The 9,986-nt window shown below is 37.6% G+C and overlaps 1 protein-coding gene across 3 annotated transcripts in view; it reads right to left on the bottom strand.

Annotated features, from left to right (window-relative positions):
* LOC112069533 (gelsolin-related protein of 125 kDa-like) overlaps positions 1-9,986 on the bottom strand; it is a 243,717-nt gene that overhangs the window by 223,752 nt on the left and 9,979 nt on the right. For 2 of the 3 annotated variants that reach the window (XR_011475353.1, XR_011475352.1), the window contains one exon: positions 2,517-3,830. The exons of the other annotated variant lie outside the window; for it this stretch is intronic. The gene's annotated coding sequence lies outside the window, so the exon portion shown is untranslated. The remainder of the gene's footprint in view (positions 1-2,516; positions 3,831-9,986) is intronic. 3 annotated transcript variants of the gene reach the window in all.

The raw sequence follows: 9,986 nt of genomic DNA, 5'->3' as shown, positions 1-9,986 counted from the left end.
ATCAAGGCGACACTTCTGACATTACCAATGTAATGAAACAGAGGTCGTGAACGGTCTCTCTCATAAATCAGATCCAGACTGAACTGTGTGATGTAGTAGGGAGTTGTAGTTTCTCTAGAGATAAATCAGATCCAGACTGAACTGTGTGATGTAGTAGAGTTGTAGTTTCCAACAGGCCAATATTCAACATAGTTTAGCGCATGAAATGTAATTAACTACAATTACCATAATCCATTGCGTGCTTACTTGTCTTGTCTGTGTTTCTTTTACACCTGCTATGTAAAAGAGACAGAATAATGCATGATGGTCAATGCTATCTGGGATCCTTGGGACATCACTACCCTAAACCCCAACCTTAACCCTTACCTTAACTATTTTAAATGTCAACTTCAATGGGCTAGGGACGTCCCGAGGATGTATCTCTACCTGAACATACATGATCTAAGTGATTGATAGTTGGTATTCAGCAGTCATAAAGCCTTTAATGAACTACTAAAATAGTGATTTTGTTAGACAGCAGCTCTACACTTTATTGACTGACTGATCCATTCATCCTTCCATCCCTCCTCAGCCTTCCTCTCCTCTGAAGACCCAGTGAGGGTGGAGCTCAGTCAGAGAGCTGTTGAAGGACTGGTTAGGAAGAACACTTCTACAGCCAGAGAGGTGAGAGGTCACACATGGTAAATATTTATGTCCCCTTAGTGGTTCATCACGTCAGCAAAAGGGAATATGTTCCATCATCTATGTTTATTTACATTAGTGCAAATTGTCCACTGATATTGGTGTAATTTCTTACCCCTTTTGGCTATATGAAAGTACATTTCCACTCAGGCACACACATTTGTTCTTTGTTATGAAGGTAATTTGTGTCAAATGTATTTTTCCCCACTCATTCACCCCATCTCTTTACATTGCTTATGCATATTCGGTGGCCTGACTCAAATTCCGAACACAATGCCCATCCTGGCAGATCTAAACCTAATGCGAACACATTGTGACTTTTGTGCATCCAGACCTAATGCAGCTTGGAGTGATCAGATGACAGAAGTCACATTTAGGTGCCAGGTGTAACTGAGGCCGTAGATGCTCCATATCCATTACTTTGAGTGTTTTATATAATATGACTAAATGTGTTTCTGTGTTGCAGGGGCAGTCAAGAAACGGAACAACAAGGCAACAGAACCTGAAATAATTAGAGCTGTGGGAGATCACCTCAAGCCCCCGGTAGAGCCGGGGGTGGTGTTTACCACWMCACCACGGCTTCAGCAGGCTGGAAAAGTGGGATTGAAACTGTTTTTCATACTAAAAGGGACCAATAGTCTCTTGATTGGTCAATCATTGGTTGAACTCAAATCAAGCTTTATTTATACAGCACATTTCAGACATGGATGCAACACAATGGCTTCACAGGAAAAAAAWAWATATATTTAGTACACAACAAACAGAAGACTAACGAGCAGCCCAAGGAAATGCCAAAAAAAGACAAACCCACACCAAAAGACAGGAAGTGGAGCAACTAAAGGTGTTGACTCTCCACATCTATCAAGACAACTGGAGCACTGGGCCAGACACTCTTAAATAGAACCTGGACCTGCTCAGGTGAAACACCTTCCCACTAACGAGATGGACAAGCCAGCACAGGTGTAACACATACTGACTAATGAGGTGACACCAATCAGTACGCCCTACGTGCTAAAGTCCAACCTCAAAACATAAATGGAAAAACCAAAGCCTGTAACACCTTCCCCCTTAAGACAACAAATATATCCTATATTTATTACTCAATTTATTAGGTTTGTTAATAAAATTGATTATAGACCAATTTATTATACTGCGTCCATGTGTATAGGCTGCAAGTATGTTGAAATAAAAAATATATATTTTCAACTAAAACCAAACTTATATTGTACATTGGGCATATCTTACTTTCAGTGACATTTTGCTAGGTGGGATACCCCCAGTTTTAACCTGTCCAAATGCAGAAGAAGTTTGTGATTAATTGAAAACCTAAACATAACATGTGCTATTTACATAAAAACATCTGCCACAAGAATCATATAACTTGTATTTATTTTTGAAAGCACCTTATAAATTGCACAAGCACCAAAAACGCTGTTGTTTTGACAAGTAGCAATAAATCACTGATATCAATTAGGGGGGGGGGGGGGGAAATCAGGTTGTAGGTGCTGTTGAAACTAACACAACTAAAAAAACATGGAAATGGGAGATATATTTTACCTCACTGGTTAGAGGACAACCTGCAGAAGACAGTCAGCTACATTTTGGAGTGATGCATTTAAATGTAGGGGTCGCTAAACAAAGGAACGCAACACTTATTTGTCATCACTCATCGATATCATGTTGAAATCAATTGTGCCAAGAGGAGGGAGATGAGGTTGCACGTCCTGTTAAAACTAACAGCTCAAAAGCCACACGGAATCTGGGAATAATGTGTACATCACTGGTTAGAGGACAACTTGTAGAAAACACCTAGCTACATTTTGTACATATTTTACATTTTATCTCCTACTACAATGTTAAAACATTCTACATTGACGTTAATAAAATACTTCCACAATATTAAAAACATTCTACATTATTTCATTGATATCATGAAACAACTCAATGTATTTTCTGATGTTTAGTCAGAGATCTTTTATCAGAGTATCTCTTCCCACATTGATTACAGCTGTGAGGTTTCTCTCCTGTGTGTGTTCTCTGGTGTGATACCAGGCTGTTTAGCCAAGTAAAACTCCTCCCACATTGATTACAACTAAATGGTTTCTCTCCTGTGTGTGTTCTCTGGTGTATAGTTAGATAGCTAGATGTAGAAAAACTCTTCGCACATTGAGTACAGCTATAAAGATTATGTCCTGTGTGTGTTCTCTGGTGTATAGTCAGCTGGCTAGATGTAGTAAAACTCTTCCCACATTGATCACAGCTATAAGATTTCTCTCCTGTGTGTGTTCTCTGGTGTATAGTCAGCTGGCTAGATGTAGTAAAACTCTTCCCACATTGTTCACAGCTATAAGGTTTCTCTCCTGAGTGTGTCCGCTGGTGTACTATCAGGCTATTTAGCTGAGTAAAACTCTTCCCACACTGACTACAGCTATAAGACTTCTCTCCTGTATGTGTTCTCTGATGTGTATTCAGGGAGCCAGATGTACCAAAACTCTTTCCACATTGATCACAGGTATAAGGTTTCTCTCCTGTGTGTGTTCTCTGGTGTGTATTCAGGCAGCCAGATGTACCAAAACTCTTTCCACATTGATCACAGCCAAAAGGTTTCTCTCCTGTGTGTGTCCGCTGGTGTACTATCAGGCTGTTTAGCTGAGTAAAACTCTTCCCACATTGATTACAGCTATATGGTTTCTCTCCTGTGTGTGTTCTCTGGTGTATAGTTAGATAGCTAGATGTAGAAAAACTCCTCCCACATTGACTACAGCTATAAGATTTTTCTCCTGTGTGTGTCCGCTGGTGTACTATCAGGCTGTTTAGCTGAGTAAAACTCTTCCCACATTGATTACAGCTATAAGGTTTCTCACCAGTGTGTATTCTCTGGTGTGATTTCAGGGTTTGTAGCCGACTAAAACTCTTCCCACATTGCTCACAGCCAAAAGGTTTCTCTCCAGTGTGAATTCTTTGATGTATTTTAAGTTTTACTGAAGAGTTTAATATTTTCCCACAGTCAGAGCAGTGGTGAGACTTATTCCCTGTGGGTCTCTGCTGGTGTTTCTTGAGGTGTTCTGATGTGGAGAGACTTTTCTCTGCCTCGTCAGCATCATGTTGTTGAGGCTCCACAAAGGATCCACGATTGTCCCGTCTCTCTCCTGTGTGAATGACAAAGTCAGACAGACGGTTAAGGCCCACAACAGCAGAAATCCACTGTTTATTTGAGGTAAAAGGTGATGCCCAGAGCATACCCATGAAGTTGTACAACAATTGACGCCTGTTCAATTATTTGACAATTACGACAGTCAAGTTAGCAACATTCATATTTTGTCTTGTTTTCACATTAGTAGTAACCAGAAATACATTTTTTTGTCTCCAATATAGGCCCCTTTCTGTGTTTGCTAAAATTGCGGCACGAGGGCAAAGCGCATACAATTTGATTGCAGAAACTCCTCCCTGCTAATGAGGAAACCACTAGTTATGGATGTAGTAAATCTGCTAATGAGGAAACCACGAGTTATGGATGTAGTATATCTGGTAATGAGGAAACCACTAGTTATGGATGTAGTATATCTGGTAATGAGGAAACCACTAGTTATGGATGAGTATATCTGGTAATGAGGAAACCACTAGTTATGGATGTAGTATATCTGCTAATGAGGAAACMACWAGTTATGGATGTAGTATATCTGGTAAAGAGGAAACCACTAGTTATGGATGTAGTATATCTGGTAAAGAGGAAACCACTAGTTATGGATGTAGTATATCTGGTAATGAGGAAACCACAAGTTATGGATGTAGTATATCTGGTAATGAGGAAAGAACTAGTTATGGATGTAGTATATCTGGTAAAGAGGAAACCACTAGTTATGGATGTAGTATAACTGGTAATGAGGAAACCACAAGTTATGGATGTAGTATATCTGGTAATGAGGAAAGAACTAGTTATGGATGTAGTATATCTGCTAATGAGGAAACCACTAGTTATGGATGTAGTATATCTGCTATAATGAGGAAACCACTAGTTATGGATGTAGTATATCTGCTAATGAGGAAACCACTAGTTATGGATGTAGTATATCTGCTTATGAGGAAACCACTAGTTATGGATGTAGTATATCTGGTTGCAGAAACTCCTCCTTGCTAATGAGGAAACCGATAGTTATGGATGTAGTATATCTGGTAATGAGGAAACCACTAGTTATGGATGTAGTATATCTGGTAATGAGGAAACCACTAGTTATGGATGTGGTATATCTGGTAATGAGGAAACCACTAGTTATGGATGCAGTATATCAGGTAATGAGGAAACCACTAGTTATGGATGTAGTATATCTGGTTGCAGAAACTCCCCCTTGCTAATGAGGCAACCGATAGTTATGGATGTAGTATATCTGGTAATGAGGAAACCACTAGTTATGGATGTAGTATATCTGGTAATGAGGAAACCACTAGTTATGGATATAGTATATCTGGTAATGAGGAAACCACTAGTTATGGATATAGTATATCTGCTAATGAGGAAACCACTAGTTATGGATGTAGCATATCTGGGTTTCTCATAAGCAGATATACACATCCATAACTAGTGGTTTCCTCATTAGCAGATATACTACATCCATAACTAGTGGTTTCCTCATTAGCAGATATACTACATCCATAACTAGTGGTTTCCTCATTACCAGATATATCTACATCCATAACTAGTGGTTTCCTCATTACAGATATACTACATCCATAACTAGTGGTTTCCTCATTAGCAGATATACTACATCCATAACTAGTGGTTTCCTCATTAGCAGATTACTCACATCCATAACTAGTGGTTTCCTCATTACAGATATACTACATCCATAACTGTGGTTTCCTCATTACAGTATACTACATCCATAACTAGTGGTTTCCTCATTAGCAGATATACTACATCCATAACTAGTGGTTTCCTCATTAGCAGATATACTATAATCCATAACTAGTGGTTTCCTCATTACCAGATATCTAATCCATAACTAGTGGTTTCCTCATTACCAGATATACTACATCCATAACTAGTGGTTTCCTCATTAGCAGATATACTACATCCATAACTAGTGGTTTCCTCTATTACCAGATATACTACATCCATAACTAGTGGTTTCCTCATTACCAGATATACTACATCCATAACTAGTGGTTCCCTCATTACAGATATACTACATCCATAACTATGGTTCCTCATTAGCAGATTTTCAACCTACGATATACTACATCCATAACTAGTGGTTTCCTCATTACCGAGATACTCCATCCATAACTAGTGGTTTCCTCATTACCAGATATACACATCCATAACTAGTGGTTTCCTCATTACAGATATACTACATCCATAACTAGTGGTTCCCTCATTACCAGATATACTACATCCATAACTAGTGGTTTCCTCATTAGCAAGATATACTACATCCATAACTAGTGGTTTCCTCATTACGAGATAACTACATCCATAACTAGTGTTTCCTCATTAGCAGATATACTCATCCATAACTAGTGGTTTCCTCATTAGCAGATATACTACATCCATAACTAGTGTTTCCTCATTACCAGATATACTACATCCATAACTAGTGGTTTCCTCATTACCAGATATACTACATCCATAACTAGTGGTTTCCTCATTACCAGATATACTACTCCATAACTAGTGGTTTCCTAATTACCAGATATACTACATCCATAACTAGTGGTTTCCTCTTAGCAGATATACCAATCCATAACTAGTGGTTTCCTCATTAGCAGATATACTACATCCATAACTAGTGGTTTCCTCATAGCAGATATCTACATCCATAACTAGTGGTTTCCTCATTAGCAGATATACTACATCCATAACTAGTGGTTTCCTCATTACCTGATATACTGCATCCTAATAGTGGTTTCCTCATTACCAGATTACCACATCCATAACTAGTGGTTTCCTCATTACCAGATTTACTACATCCATAACTAGTGGTTTCCTCATTACAGATATACTACTCCATAACTATCGGTTTCCTCATTAGCAGGAGTTTCTCACCAGATATACTACATCCATAACTAGTGGTTTCCTCATTAGCAGATATACTACATCCATAACTAGTGGTTTCCTCATTAGCAGATATACTACATCCATAACTAGTGGTTTCCTCATTAGCAGATATACTACATCCATAACTAGTGGTTTCCTCATTAAGCCAGATATACTACATCCATAACTAGTGGTTTCCTCATTAGCAGATATACTACATCCATAACTAGTTTTTCCTCATTACCAGATATACTACATCCATAACTAGTGGTTTCCTCATTACCAGATATACTACTCCATAACTAGTCCTTTACCAGATATACTACATCATAACTAGTTCTTTCCTCATTACCAGATATACTACATCCATAACTTGTGGTTTCCTCATTACAGAATATACTACATCCATAACTAGTGGTTTCCTCTTTACCAGATATACTACATCCATAACTAGTGGTTTCCTCTTTACCAGATATACTACATCCATAACTGTGTTTCCTCATTACAGATATACTACATCCATAACTAGTGGTTTCCTCATTACCAGATATACTACATCCATAACTAGTGGTTTCCTCATTACCAGATATACTACATCCATAACTAGTGGTTTCCTCATTACCAGATATACTACATCCATAACTGTGGTTTCCTCATTAGCAGATATACTACATCCATAACTCGTGGTTTCCTCATTACCAGATATACTACATCCATAACTAGTGGTTCCTAATTACCAGATATACTACATCCATAACTAGTGGTTTCCTCATTAGCCAGATATACACATCCATAACTAGTGGTTTCCTCATTAGCAGATATACTACATCCATAACTAGTGGTTTCTCATTAGCAGATACTACATCCATAACTAGTGGTTCCTCATTAGCAGATATACTAATCCATAACTAGTGTTTCCTCATTACCAGATATACTATATCCATAACTAGTGGTTTCCTCATTACCAGATATACTACATCCATAACTAGTGGTTTCCTCATTACCAGATATACTACATCCATAACTATGTCTCATTAGCAAGGGATTTCTCAACCAGATATACTACATCCATAACTAGTGGTTTCCTCATTACCGATATACTCATCCATAACTAGTGGTTTCCTCATTACCAGATATACACATCCATAACTAGTGGTTTCCTCATTACCAGATATACTACATCCATAACTAGTGGTTTCCTCATTACCAGATATACTACATCCATAACTATCGGTTTCCTCATTAGCAGAGGAGTTTCTCAACCAGATATACTACATCCATAACTAGTGGTTTCCTCATAGCAGATATACTACATCCATAACTAGTGGTTTCCTCATTAGCAGATATACTACATCCATAACTAGTGGTTTCCTCATTAAGCAGATATATACATCCATAACTAGTGGTTTCCTCATTAGCAGATATACTACATCCATAACTAGTTTTCCTCATTACCAGATATACTACATCCATAACTGTGGTTTCCTCATTACCAGTTATACTACATCCATAACTAGTGGTTTCCTCATTACCAGATATACTACATCCATAACTAGTTTTCCTCATTACCAGATATACTACATCCATAACTAGTGGTTTCCTCATTACCAGATATACTACATCCATAACTAGTGGTTTCCTCATTACCAGATATACTACATCCATAACTAGTGTTCCTCTTACCAGATATACTACATCCATAACTAGTGGTTTCCTCATTACAGATATACTACATCCATAACTAGTGGTTTCCTCATTACCAGATATACTACATCCATAACTAGTGGTTTCCTCATTACAGATATACTACATCCATAACTAGTGGTTTCCTCATTACCAGATATACTACATCCATAACTAGTGGTTTCCTCATTACCAGATATACTACATCCATAACTACGTGTTTCCTCATTACAGATATACTACATCCATAACTAGTGGTTTCCTCATTACCAGATATACTACATCCATAACTAGTGGTTTCCTCATTACCAGATATACTACATCCATAACTAGTGTTTCCTCATTAGCAATATCCATCATCATAACTAGTGTTTCCTCATTACAGATATACTACATCCATAACTAGTGGTTTCCTCATTAGCAGATATCTACATCCATAACTAGTGGTTTCCTCATTAGCAGATATACTACATCCATAACTAGTGGTTTCCTCATTACAGATATACTACATCCATAACTAGTGGTTTCCTCATTAGCAGATATACTACATCCATAACTAGTGGTTTCCTCATTACCAGATATACTATCCATAACTAGTGGTTTCCTCATTACCAGATATACTACATCCATAACTAGTGGTTTCCTCATTACCAGTTATACTACATCCATAACTAGTGGTTTCCTCATTACCAGATATACTACATCCATAACTAGTTTTCCTCATTACCAGATATACTACATCCATAACTAGTGGTTTCCTCATTACCAGATATACTACATCCATAACTAGTGGTTCCTCATTACCAGATATACTACATCCATAACTAGTGGTTTCCTCATTACCAGATATACTACATCCATAACTAGTGTTTCCTCATTACAGATATACTACATCCATAACTAGTGGTTTCCTCATTACCAGATATACTACATCCATAACTAGTGGTTTCCTCATTACCAGATATACTACATCCATAACTAGTGGTTTCCTCATTACCAGATATACTACATCCATAACTAGTGGTTTCCTCATTACCAGATATACTACATCCATAACTAGTGGTTTCCTCATTAGCAGATATACTACATCCATAACTAGTGGTTTCCTCATTACCAGAATTACTACATCCATAACTAGTGGTTCCTCATTACCAGATATACTACATCCATAACTAGTGGTTCCTCATTACAGATATACACATCCATAACTAGTGGTTTCCTCATTACCAGATATACTACATCCATAACTAGTGGTTTCCTCATTAGCAGATATACTACATCCATAACTAGTGGTTTCCTCATTAGCAGATATACTACATCCATAACTAGTGTTTCCTCATTACAGATATACTACATCCATAACTAGTGGTTTCCTCATTACAGATATACTAATCCATAACTAGTGTTTCCTCATTACCAGATATACTAATCCATAACTAGTGGTTTCCTCATTACCAGATATACTACATCCATAACTAGTTCTTTCCTCATTACCGTATCTAACATAAATCCATAACTTGTGTTTCCTCATTACCAGATAATACTACATCCATAACTAGTGGTTTCCTCTTTACCAGATATACTTACA

The sequence above is a fragment of the Salvelinus sp. IW2-2015 genome, unplaced genomic scaffold (assembly GCF_002910315.2).
Source record: "Salvelinus sp. IW2-2015 unplaced genomic scaffold, ASM291031v2 Un_scaffold1042, whole genome shotgun sequence".
Classification (NCBI taxonomy): domain Eukaryota; kingdom Metazoa; phylum Chordata; class Actinopteri; order Salmoniformes; family Salmonidae; genus Salvelinus; species Salvelinus sp. IW2-2015.
The sequence above is the reverse complement of the archived record's forward strand: the minus strand, read 5'-3'. Positions and strand labels throughout refer to the sequence as shown.